This window comes from Lissotriton vulgaris, chromosome 1_1, assembly GCF_964263255.1.
Source record: "Lissotriton vulgaris chromosome 1_1, aLisVul1.2, whole genome shotgun sequence".
NCBI lineage: Eukaryota > Metazoa > Chordata > Amphibia > Caudata > Salamandridae > Lissotriton > Lissotriton vulgaris.
In genome coordinates this window covers 295,916,294-295,929,036 of record NC_141685.1, presented here as the reverse complement: position 1 = coordinate 295,929,036, position 12,743 = coordinate 295,916,294, and positions in this window count along the sequence as shown.

Sequence of the window (12,743 nt, the reverse complement as noted above, 5' to 3'; positions counted from 1 at the left end):
CTCTGACTAAAATAGCCCAAGGGTATTTAAAGAAAATTAATTGGGCTCCCTGCCACCATTTTAGGTTTGGTTTAAGCGGTTTTTCCCGCCCTCCCGTCCGTTTAATTTTGCTCTTGGGGAGGGGTTAAATGGGTGCAGGTGGTATTTCTTTGGATGTTTTGCTTGAGCAGGTGCGCATGATGAAGTTCTACGTAGTCTCTTGGAACAGGTGCTAGCGGGGGCATGCAAAGTTTGCCAGAAGTTGTCAGAAGTTTGGTTGGCGTTGATAGTAGACAATCCATGTGCAAAGAAAGAGTAGGCATTTAGGTACAGTTTGGGTTGTTTGGTTATTTTCAGTTTCATACTTGCAGTCAAAGGATGTAGGGTTAATTGAACATGGTAAGGTTTAAATGCAATACATTGTAATATTTGTAATGTGTTAATTGCAGGGTGGTCATGTATGGAGGATGTTGGGGTGGGGACAAATGGTAGTTTAATTGATGTATTGAGGTTTTGGTTTTGTAAGGCCATTGACAGGTTAATTGATATGCACCTGTCTCAATAAAGAGTCATTTTTCACACAAAGTAAGTGGTCAGTGTCTTGGCTGCACCCCTCTCACCAAGCAGTCTGTCATGCTGCCATTGCATAGGGAGCAGCTGGCATGGTTTGTTTTTAACCAGATCAGCTCCCACCATGTAGGCAGAAGCAGGTCCCACAAAAAAGTACTTCTGACAGCGTGTAACTTTGAGCATGGCTTGTCTCCACGACCCCAAGGGTTTGCAGGCTCCTTCTAAATGCACTTTTCATGTAAGCAGCAAAGGGCTGCTTAAATCTGATGCCGGAACGTTTTCCGCACTGAATTATATATAGCATTTTTTACTAAGCATAGGAAGAAATGAGATTTGTTGGCACCTTGCATGATGCCTCACTGATGTAGGTCCAACATTGAGAGCATCTGTGTCACAGTCGCTGTGTGCCATATTCACGAACAGGCTTCATGCATGTAGAGGTAGAAACCATAGGAAGATTGTCATATTCCAATGCTCCCAGGCCCAGAACAAAAGTGGTGGAAGCAGCAGTATAATCAAAGCCAGGATTGTTTGTGGTGACCAGAGCCCAGAGCGGCACCTCACCAGCGCAAAACTCTGAGGAGGCTGAAGAGCTTTGATTGCACCCACCAGGTTGGGACACCCCATGTTCCATTCGGGTAGACTACTCGATGGGTTGCTGCACTAATCTGCTGCTTAGCAAGGCTAGCTGGAGCGAGGGATGAGCCGTAGGTGGCCTTGTTCATGTAAGTGTAACTGTAATGGCTGTAAAGAGACCAGACACTAGTTCACCATTGGTTCCTTAGGTCAGGTGATGTAGGTGTGTGCTTTCTGTCCATTGGATGGAACTTTTCTTCCCCTTAGGGATTGGCTGCAAGAACCTGACCAACATTCTGAGGAGCGGATAGCATGGTGTCCGAAGACTGCTTAGTAAAGAAACACCCACGGAGAAGAACCTGTTGATGAGTTTCCTTAGGACTTGGTGCCTTTTCTGCTTGTATGGAGGCGCCACCAGACCTCACAGCCCCATTGAACGAATCTCTTTCCTATTCAACCTGCTAGCCCAAAGATCTTCCAGATACACAAAGTTGTTAGTCGTGTATGCTGTGCACATGTTCAACCCATTTTCAATACCCATTGATGGGGCTGTAGAGAACCAGAATGTTGACCAATGGCAGAGAGATTGGTCATCTAGATAAGGTTTCGGGTTGATGTCTACATTTTATTGCTTGTAGTGTTTATTTGTAAGAGTTGTGAAATATTGTTGATGATTATTTATGGAACAAGGTGTAAAGACATGGTATTGTCTTCACTCTTGCAAATCTATTATCCGGAGATGTTGCAAGTAAGGGTGGATGTAGTTGACAAACGGAATTCTGTGGAATTGATAAAAAACTAAGTGAACTCAACTTTATTCCACCTCACCCCAATTAATAAAACAGAAACATCAAATACCCTCATTCAAACAACTAGCATTATGGGATATTCTAAATTGCAGTGAATATTATAGTATCCAATTTCAAAACATTCCTCAAGGGGCAGGCTCTCGGGCTCAGCTGAGAACTAATACTATAATATTCACTAAACTAGAGTCTCGCCCCATAATGCTTTGCTGGGCCTTTGGTTGGCATTGTAATTTTGCCCATAACTTTGCTTGGGGAGGTCCTAGGAGGATGGGACCACCACCGAATCGTCCAGTATGATATGCTCTTTGTGTTCAATGCATCTGCTTGCCCCCCAGGTTAGGGGTGACCCCAAAATAATCACCTCTCTCATTGCCATTGGTAGTTTTCAAAGTTCACTTTTGTGAATAGGTTATATCCTTTTTATCATGTAAAGGTAATATTGTTTTATCAAATGGCTGTGCGGGTGTAGTAGCTAACTCCACTACTCTGTGCTTTCAATGAAATCTTTGAGAGCGGACGGTTAGTTACAAGTATGGTGTTTGAAAAAAGCACATCAACAGAGCATTTAAATATTCAATATACACTGAAATTAAAAGAATAATCCATCATTCAGGTCAGTTTGACAGCTTTGGTGACACAGAATAATCAAAATTGTCACATTTGTGATATGGATAGTAACAAGCATGCAAAAAAAGATCCATGTGAAGAAATATTAAACAATTTAAAATGCAATCAAAATATTTAAGTGATGAAAAGAGGCACATATTTTGTGAATATCCATCATTTTACAGCAACATAAAAAGGTGCTCTGTGCTTGTGAGTGTTCACACAGTGCTGTATAACAGGTAAGAAAATGTAGTGTGTATGAAAAAACAGTCCGGCAACGGAACTAAAAGAGTAGACAATTGATGATACTGCATGTACATTCGATTATAGATCAACGAACGAATACATCCAAAAGGGTTCCATTGGCCACTTATGTCGACATCGTTTCAACCCCAACCATGTAATAGGTCATCATCAGGATTGTAGAGATCCAAGCAAAGCGGCGAGCCATGTATGTATCCATTGCATTGATGTAAATTCAGATGTGTGTATCAATATAAATTGAGTGATACATTCGAAATACACCCATTTAAATAAATTGCCATGTTTTACAAAGTCACAGATTGCAAAACACCACACATCGGAATTTAATGTTTCAAAACATGGAGTACTTGTTGCATGTTTGTTGATTGCCCCCAGCTTCGGGTGCTTTCACAATGTGGGAAGCCCCTGTTGCAACATTGGCCCTGGTATATGGCAACGTTGATAGGGTGTGCAAGATGCAGTGCCGTCCCGTCACATACCCTGGGCCCTGGCATCAGCGTCTTTAACAAATTAGACACAAATTAGTTCCCTCTCTAGCAATGTAGTCTGAAGCCAACAGCAGTCCACTTAGTCAAATCATGGAGGATGGGGAGTCCTATTCAAAAACTCACCTATGGTCATCTTTACTCAGCATCTTATTTCCGATAGTCCATAATAAGAACACCTATCACTCTCTGGGCTTATCATGCTTTCAGAGGATGGTACACGGGGAGCTCTGGTCACCTATTAGGTCTTAAAGCACAAACCACCCACAACACTGGTAGGACAGTTCCTTCTGTATTATAGGCAATGCACAAAAATATTAAAGACAAAGTGGCCTTCCAGTGAAGTCAAAAAACAATGGAGCACATTAGCAAAAAGAGGCTATATTTATCGCTAACGCTATTTAGCGTGATTATTTTTATCGCCGCCGATCGGCAGAATCTATCGCCGCATTAGCGGCGTATTAGCAACACGTCGCTAACCGGCGATAGTAACCTTTTCTTGCGGAAAGGGACGGCGATAGATTTAGTGTGACGGCGATAAACAAATGCACGCTAAAGTGAAAAAAATCACGATGGACCAATCAGCGATAAAATCCACTCGCCAATATGCACCAGGCTTGCATTTATCGCGTTCAGCTGGAAAAAAGCACAAAAAAACGCCTGCAAAGCAGAAAATAAAATACAAAATGGAAAATACAAGAGGAGACATGGAACAACCTGGGACCAGTGCAGAGGCCATGAACAACCCCAACAACAGGGCCAGGCAGAGACACATGTGAAGGCCAAGAGGAAGAGGAGCCCCAAGTTCAGTCCAATGGAGAACCAGGTCCTGGTAGAAGAGGTGACGCTACACCAACAGGAACTGTTGGTGAGTTCCACAGTGACATTGGCAAGGAAAAGAGATATATGGAAGGACGTTGTGTCCAAAGTGAATGCCGTTGGAGAGAGGAGGAGGACAGTGGATGAGTGCAAGAAGCGTTGGCATGATGCAAAGAGCAAGACCAAGAAGAAACTGGGAGCCAACCTTAAGGCAGCAAGGCAGACTGGAGGTGGCGGCCCAGCTCCACAGCAGGAGCTGAATGAGCTGGAGGAGCAGATGTCCGGCGTCATCAGCGAGGAGACTGTCGTTGGAGTCGCAGGCCTCGATAGTGCTGAATGTGAATAGACACAACACCAGGGTGAGCATCAATCAGGGACAGGGTGGAAAGGGTGGATGGGCACAGTGGCACCCATGTACCATGAAATTAATTGAAGTGCATACCCATATGTACTGTGGAACAGGTCCTGGATGAACCTGAGCACGCAGCACATCACACAACACACAGGGCCATAGTAACAGGTATGACGGCAACATAATTTGTGTTATAGCGGCAGGAACCTGTAGTCAAAGCAGTGATAAGGGGCATGAGAATATGATCAATTGAATTCAAATAGTAGGCCAGGTGCCAGGCCAGAAGCTTGTTTGCCATTAGAATTCAATGGGGCATATCATCAAGCCCGTAGTGTCGCTGAAGCAGCAGTTTCCTTCCGCAAAAGCAACTATAATGTTGGCAACATAATTGATAATATGGCCCGTAGTGGCGGGCAGACAGACTATAATATGTGCACAGAAAAGCTAATCAAACCTCGTCCAAGTACAATGTCAGATCACCTCATATGTTCAGCTGCAAACCACACAGTGGCACAACAACTTGACATGTGGCAGAGTTGCCAAATGGCCCCCTTTCCACATCACCACGCACATACAAATTGCCTGCACAAGTATACATGTCACTCAGATGCCATATTGTGGATGCGCTGGGAATGTCTATGCTCATGTGCATGCCTCCACCAATGTCAGCACACCTGCAGCATTGCCTACATGTGTCTGAGTAGTGTCCAAGCTGGTGCATGCCTTACCAGCTTGACACATACGCACACGCACAAACCTACTGACTACTCAAGCACATGTGCCTAATGCCGCCTGTGTGCTGACATCGGAGGCGGCTTTCCTAATCATGCACGTGAGCATTAACATACACAGTGCATCCACAATGTGGTGTCAGAGTCGCATATGTGTGGTGATGTGCAAAGTCATAAAATAAGACAACACCTGCATTCCCATGCAATGTGCCCCCTTGCCTGATCATAATATTTGGGGCCAGATTACCAAGAATGGTGATATAATCATCCCTGCCTGTGCAGTAGGAAAATGCTGGTAAAGTGGCGGCAAGAGACATGATGAAATCCCCCATAGAATTCCATCAGAAGTCTGGTGTGACCCTAGGCTCATTTGTTAATTCCATTACTTGATCTAGCCTCTCATTGTCGCCTCAGTGCCTGTACTCGGCTTGCAAAGTGGTGATAAGTACATCACTGGTCACGACAAAATGGCCCACAGTGCACACATCTGCCACACAGAATACAGCATCCAACATCACTCATGATGTGAGTTGACCATCACACCCTCATGTGCCATTCAACATAACAACATGGCAAGTCAACTGTGTCAGTTAACTAAAATGCAGTTCGGTACCCATCACACACGTCAGCCCGTGAATATCAGAACCAGTACAGAATGTACCATCCATGACAGCAGCTGAGTGGCACATACACAAACACACCTCACCCACTCATTAGCATCACATGTCAGGGTGGCATTGACCAGGCCCGAGCAGCAGAAAAAGACATCAGGAAATGCACATACATCAGAATCATAGAACACTTGCACACCACATGTGGGGTCAACCTTGAGGGTAGATTGTGTTTACACCATGGCCATATCAACAAGCCCCCATCACAACCACAATGTCACTCATGTTGAAATTAGCTGTGGTGATAGGGACAGCGCAACATGACCAAGGCAGCGTCAAGTCACCCGCTAAAGTGGGGAAAATGTGCTTGATAAATTCCCTTCAAAATAACAATAGAATCACAGGTTCACACAAGAACATGGGTTGCAATTGGAAGTCTCCAGGGCATAGAATCAAGCCCTTTATCGCGGCCTCAGTGGCAGTTCGCTGACGCAAAAGCAGCAATGTCCTCAACGCCATGTGTGATCATATATCCCCTCCTTCCTTGAAAAAATGCCCATAGAAGGCTTAAGTCTATCACTGACACAAAATTTCAAACACACAAATGCAGGCCAGAACATGACGTAAGACATGCACACCAGACAAATAACAACAGACAAAGCCACATAGATGTCCATGTGTACCACATACGGCTGCACAGGCGTGAGCTGGGAGCTTTGACAGCGCTGCATTAGTAATCTTGCCATTTAATTCTACTTGTGCTTTTAACTGTGTGGGGAATTTATTTCAATCACTCTTACCTCATTGCGCCGTATTTTATAATTTGTTCGCACTATTGCTGCCCTTGGGGATTCACTGCTCGGGGCAAGGGAGGGAGTGTGTCCGCCATCTTGGGGGAGGAACGACGAGGTCGCAGACTAGTGTTTGCTGACTCGCCTGCCTGGCCACCTCCTGGGTTCCTATAAATGACATCACTCAGGCGCCCGCGTAGCCACCAGACTCCTGAGGCGTGAGCCGGGAGCTTTGACAGAGCTGTATTAGTAATCTTGACATTTAATTCTATTTGTGCTTTTTACTGTGTGGGGATTTTATTTCAATCACTCTTACCTCATTGCGCCGTATTTTAAAAGTTGTTCGCACTGTTGCTGCCCTTGGGGATTCACTGCTCGGGGCAAGGGAGGGAGTGTGTCCGCCATCTTGGGGAGGAACGACGAGGTCGCAGACTAGTGTTTGCTGACTCGCCTGCCTGGTCACCTTCTGTGTTCCTATAAATGACGTCACTCAGGCACCTGTGCAGCGGACGCACGTAGCGGACGCGCGCAGCGGACGCGTGCCATGGGCGCAGCGCTGGCACGTCAACGGTGCTCCAAAGGCAAGCTTGTCTGCACGCGTCCGCGCTGGGTCGACGCCAGACGCCAGGATCCCTGCATCTTCCAAAGGCGATGTTCTCAGTTACACCAGCGCAGAATTTTGAGTCTGGCCTCCAAGTGCCCATCAGTACCGTAGGCCTTTCAAGAGCCGTCCTTTGTGTGGAAACTCTGCGCCTTTTAGGTCTATTCTGAGGTGCAGTCTATCTGTCCATCCAGTTACACCAAATTTAAGTTCCTCAGCCTAAATTGCCGTTCTTTGGTGAGTCATAACGCAGACGTATTTGACCTTTTAATGGCTGAGGCCCCTGATGTCCTTTTTCTTACAGAAACTTAGCTGACCCAGGATACAGTGGCGGAGCCATGGCTTGCCCTCCCGGACGGCTATACTATATATCACATCAATAGAGAGGGGGGCAGGGGAGGTGGCATTGTGGTGATAGCTAAAGTTGCATTTGCTGTCAGCCTGTCGAAAGAAGAAATAGCGGGCTGTGAGAGTGCTCTTTTTAAAATAAAGCTTAGCTGCAACCTGACCATGTCCGGCCTTTTAAAAATAAGACCCCATGGGCCTTCCGGGAATTTTCGCGAAGATCTAGCAAATAAAATTGGACTGATGGCTAGTAAAGCGGCTAATTTTACCATCTTGGGGGATCTTAATCTGTACCTCGAGCTGGAAGGAAAGGCTGAGATCACCAACTTCCTAGCGGATCTCGAAGCTTTTCAGCTGCCGCAGCTGGTCATGGAGGGCACACATGTGGCTGGGCATCTGCTTGACCCCATTTTTTCCAGTCTTGGTTGCTTAAAAATTCTTTCCCCGGTTCCGCAGACATGGACTGACCATTCAGTAATTCCATTCTCTCTACTGTGGCAGGGTAGAGTTGATGTGGTTCATCCTGTTGTGGTGGCAAAACGGCCCTGGCATAAGCTAGACCGGGAGATGCTCGCCACTCGGTTAGCGGAACACAGACCCCAGCTTCCCTCAGATATCGAGGAGGCACATGTGTGCTTTCATGATTGGCTGGTAGCTGTTCTGGATAGCTACATTCCAGCAAAGCGGAGAGGTAAGGGACGTGGGCCATCTAATCCATGGTTCACAGATCTACTAACACAGGCAAAGAAGGGGTGCTAGCAGCTGGAACGTGACTGGCGTCGCTCCTATGAGCCGTCTGCCAAAGCAGTATATCGAGGGGCAGTCAAGGATTATCACAAACTCATCCGCAAAACACGGGCAGAGTTTATCTATACTAATATAATAAAGAGAGAGCCCAAACCTTTGAGGCGGGTAATCTCAGGAACCAGAGCACCAATCACAACACCCAATACAGCGTTGGAAAAGGCAGTTGCAGCAGAAGGACATAGGCCATGCAGACGTCCACCATATACATTTAAAAGGTAAAAGAACCGTGCCAGCAAAGTAGTTCCTTGGGGCCGTGTCTGCGTTGTGCTGTGGGGGTGTGCTGGGGTGTGACAAACACTGGGGGCGTGTGGTACGTTCCGCCCTTCATGCCATGTCCCATATTGTGTGCTAATCCCACCCTGCTCCCTTTAAATACCCCTGCACCCCATAATTATAACCCACTCTTACTCCTTAAAATACCCCAACACCCTTAAACACTAACCCATCTTAACCCTATAAATATACCCTGTACCGCAAAACCCAAACCTATCCCTAAACCCTAAAAATACCCCTGTACCCCAAAACCCAAACCTAGCCCTGAACCCTATAAATACCCCTGTACCTCAAAACCCAAACCTATCCCTGAACCCTAAAAATACCCCTGTACCCCAAAACCCAAACCTAGCCCTGAACCCTAAAAATACCTCTGTACCCCAAAACCCAAACCTAGCCCTGAACCCTAAAAATAACCCTGTACCCCAAATCCCTAACCTACCCCTGAACCCTAAAATACCCCTGTACCCCAAAACCCAAACCTAGCCCTGAACCTTAAAAATACCCCTGTGCCCCAAAACCCAAACCTAACCCTGAACCCCAAAAATACCCCTATACCCCAAAACCCAAACCTAGCCCAGAACCCTAAAAATACCCCTGTACCCCAAAACCCATACCTATCCCTGAGCCCTAAAATACCCCTGTACCCCAAAACCCAAACCTCGCCATGAACCCTAAAAATACCCATGTGCCCCAAAACCCAGACCTAGCCCTGAACCTTAAAATACCCCTGTACCCCAAAACCCAAACCTAGCCCTGAACCCTAAAAATACCCCTGTACCCCAAAACCCATACCTATCCCTAAACCCTAAAACTACCCCTGTACCCCATAACCCAAAACTATAACTGAACCCTTAAAATACCGAAACACCCCAAAACATATACCTAAGTACCCCAAAACATATACCCCTGTACCCATACTTACCTTATCCAAACATTTTAAAAAACATGCTTTTACCATTCATGCATTTACATAGAATTTTGTTGTAAATGGATGCGTGGTAAAAGCATATAAAATGTAATGCCTTGCGTTATAATGGCATTGCAGAGTCAAGGTACTTTCGTGATGAAAGTATGCGGAGTGATGGTATGCGGAAAGAAAGTTGCGGATTAATGGGTGTTTACCCTACCCTGGTAAGTACATTGGTGGCACGGCGGCCCACATCTCCAGCAACATACTCATATTTTTTCACCACCCATTTGAAAAATGCACAGGTCTCTCTCATTGATGGCCAGCACGACATTCTGTGATTCCAGGCATATCTTTTTGTCTCCCCGTGCCTACCACAAATGAATGTGTTCTTCTGTAATGTAAATTGTGCTCATGCCATGTTGTCGAGTTCGCGATATATAATATTACAAGGAAAAATTTAGTAGGGAAACTCGAGTTCACACACTACTGAACGCGCACTCTTGAGTGCATCAGCAGTGCACTGTGAATCGGAGCGTTTCACAGGCCTGTCACAGATAAGAAATGCTATCAAAACGAAATCCTACAAAACAATATACTACTGGCCGGCAGCAATTCATACCCGGACAACGTCGGGACGGGCTGCTAGTCGCCAATAAAATCTTGACAAGCTCCAATCCCACCAAGACCATCTTCAAGCTGCTTAAAAATATGAAGAGTGCAGGTATGACCAGTATTTCCCATGTAGGTCAAATCATCATTGCGAGGCTCTAGCACTCCACTTTGTGAAGAAAGTGGAGTTGATTTACCAGGGCCTCTCTACAGGGAGCACCCTCATTGAGAACGCTGTACTAGTAGGGACAGAGTTAGGGGCAGACAATAGGGTGAATAATGGTTTGCTATCTTTTCCATTGTTAGGATTTTGTCTTAAGTTAGTCTTAAGACAAACTTAAGACAGACTTGAGACAGACTTAAGACAAAATCCTAACTTCTGTGAATACCAAAAGTAGTAAGTGCATTCTGTGAATACCAAAATAGTAGTAAGTTTAGGATTGAGTCTTAAGTTCATCCTGTGAATTGGGCCCTCTGTGTGGAAAAGTGCATTACTCACACAAATGAACAGAGGACAGAAATCGGGATGCCTGTGTGTATATATTGTCCCATAACTTCTGTCATATTTGGAAACTGTGGCCCATATTAGCAAGAAGCCTGTTAAAATGAGCACCGCTTTAGCTACAGGAAAATGCCGCTAAAGCAGCGGTAAGGGGATTGCTGATATGCGCTATAGAATTCCAATAGAAGCCCAGGTTAGATGTCCTGCACATCTAACCTGGGCTTCTATCGGAATTCTATCGCGCATATCATGAAGCACCTTATCTCCGCTTAAGTGGCAGTTTCCTGCCTCTAAAGCGGCGATATTTTAATTGAGCTTATTGCTAATATGGCCCTGTGAGACCATCATGTACTACTACAACTTCACATAAGCAACCACATCAAAATCATAACCATCTAGCAACAAATAGTCCTCCCCTCAAAATCAGTATGAATTGACAATGTCCTGCTGTCTGCTAGTCATATCATGCAATGCATGATTGTATATGACAAACACTGTTAAACTGTATCTCCCATATCACATTTCAGAGGAAGAGACAGCACCTCCTGGACAGCAGCCTGGCCAAACCACCACTGATGACGAGGATGTGTACAACATCATCGACGAGGAATCCCTGCAATGCCTGATTGACACCCTCTCCAGCTCACTTTCAGGAGCAGGGCAACCCAGCAGCATTGCGCCATCCCAACACCCCGCACAAACCAACCAGCAGCAGGCACCTCCCGCCACAGCTACCTCCCAGGAGCCCGATACCACAACCCTGGTCGGATTGTAGAGCTCCAGCAGCAGTTGGCGGAACAGGTGCGGGTGGGGTTTGAGCACCTGGTGGACAAACTTGAGGCCATATGTGGGTGGGACCACATGCAGAAGATCACGGATACCCACAGCCCCTTCAATGCTCTCCAACGGTCCATGGCTGACATTGCTGGAGTCATGATATAGAGACACCAATCACTATCTACTCAGAGTGGCTCCAGCAGTGACAGCCAGGATCTGGCCAACATCTGCAGGATTATGGAGAGCATGGAGCGGATGCAGGCCCAAGACATGGCTGCCAGGGCTACCCACATGTGTGAGGTTGCTGGGATCTACCATGCCTTGCAGCAGCTCATCGCCTCATTGCTGCCGCAAGGATTGGCGCAGATGGCTGCTGCTGCTGCTCTCAACATCCTCGGCTCCACCACCTGATGCGTCAGTGCCTCACAGTGCTGCACCCACAATACCACCACAAACATGTGAGGCACATGACACATCAGATGATGAAGATGAGGATGACAGTGCAGTTCTGCTGAGGAGAAAGCGGTAGCATCCCTCTGTGCCAAAAGGCCAGTTTCTTCCTTGGGGCTGTGCTCAGTATCATGCCACGGTTACACTTCTTGAACTTTCTTCCACTGTCCCCTGGAACCACCTTGGACCCCCCATGGACTGCCATATCACTTCATTCCTTGCCAATGCCACTGCAACCAGCCTGTGGACTGTACAATGCCTCCTCCCTTGGACCTGTTACCATGAATTGATGCAATGCAATGTGGGAATGTATGGCCATGGACTGGTCCAATATCCATACCATTAATATAAATAAAAATGTTCAATTCATTTTTCTATACATGTATCTACAACTGCCCATGCACCCTTGTCCCATTGTGCAACTGCTACATACGGCAGGCACTAGAGCCCACCTCGGTCAGCACCAACATCTGACTTGGCTGATGCATCTGTGTAAACATGTGGTGGAGCTGGTGCAGGCTTTGGGATATTATTGAACAGCACCACCGACATTGACCAGATGCTCATATTCACCATCAACGATATGCACACACACCAACCTGGTCTTCCATGTGGCTTTTCTGTGATTTGCAACATTGACGATCTGCAGCTGGTGCATACTCTACACAGGGAATATATGGGCCGTCCTCCTGGTAATGTAACCTTCAGCATGTGTGATCACCGGGTAGGCCATTGCCTTCAGATGTCCACACCACTAACCTAGGTACCTGGGCACCATATTGGAAACCTCCATCTCCATGTACCTACAGGTGTACACAGTGGCCTGCATCTGCCTCGCCTGCCTCTGCATCCTCCATGCAGCCTTCACATGGT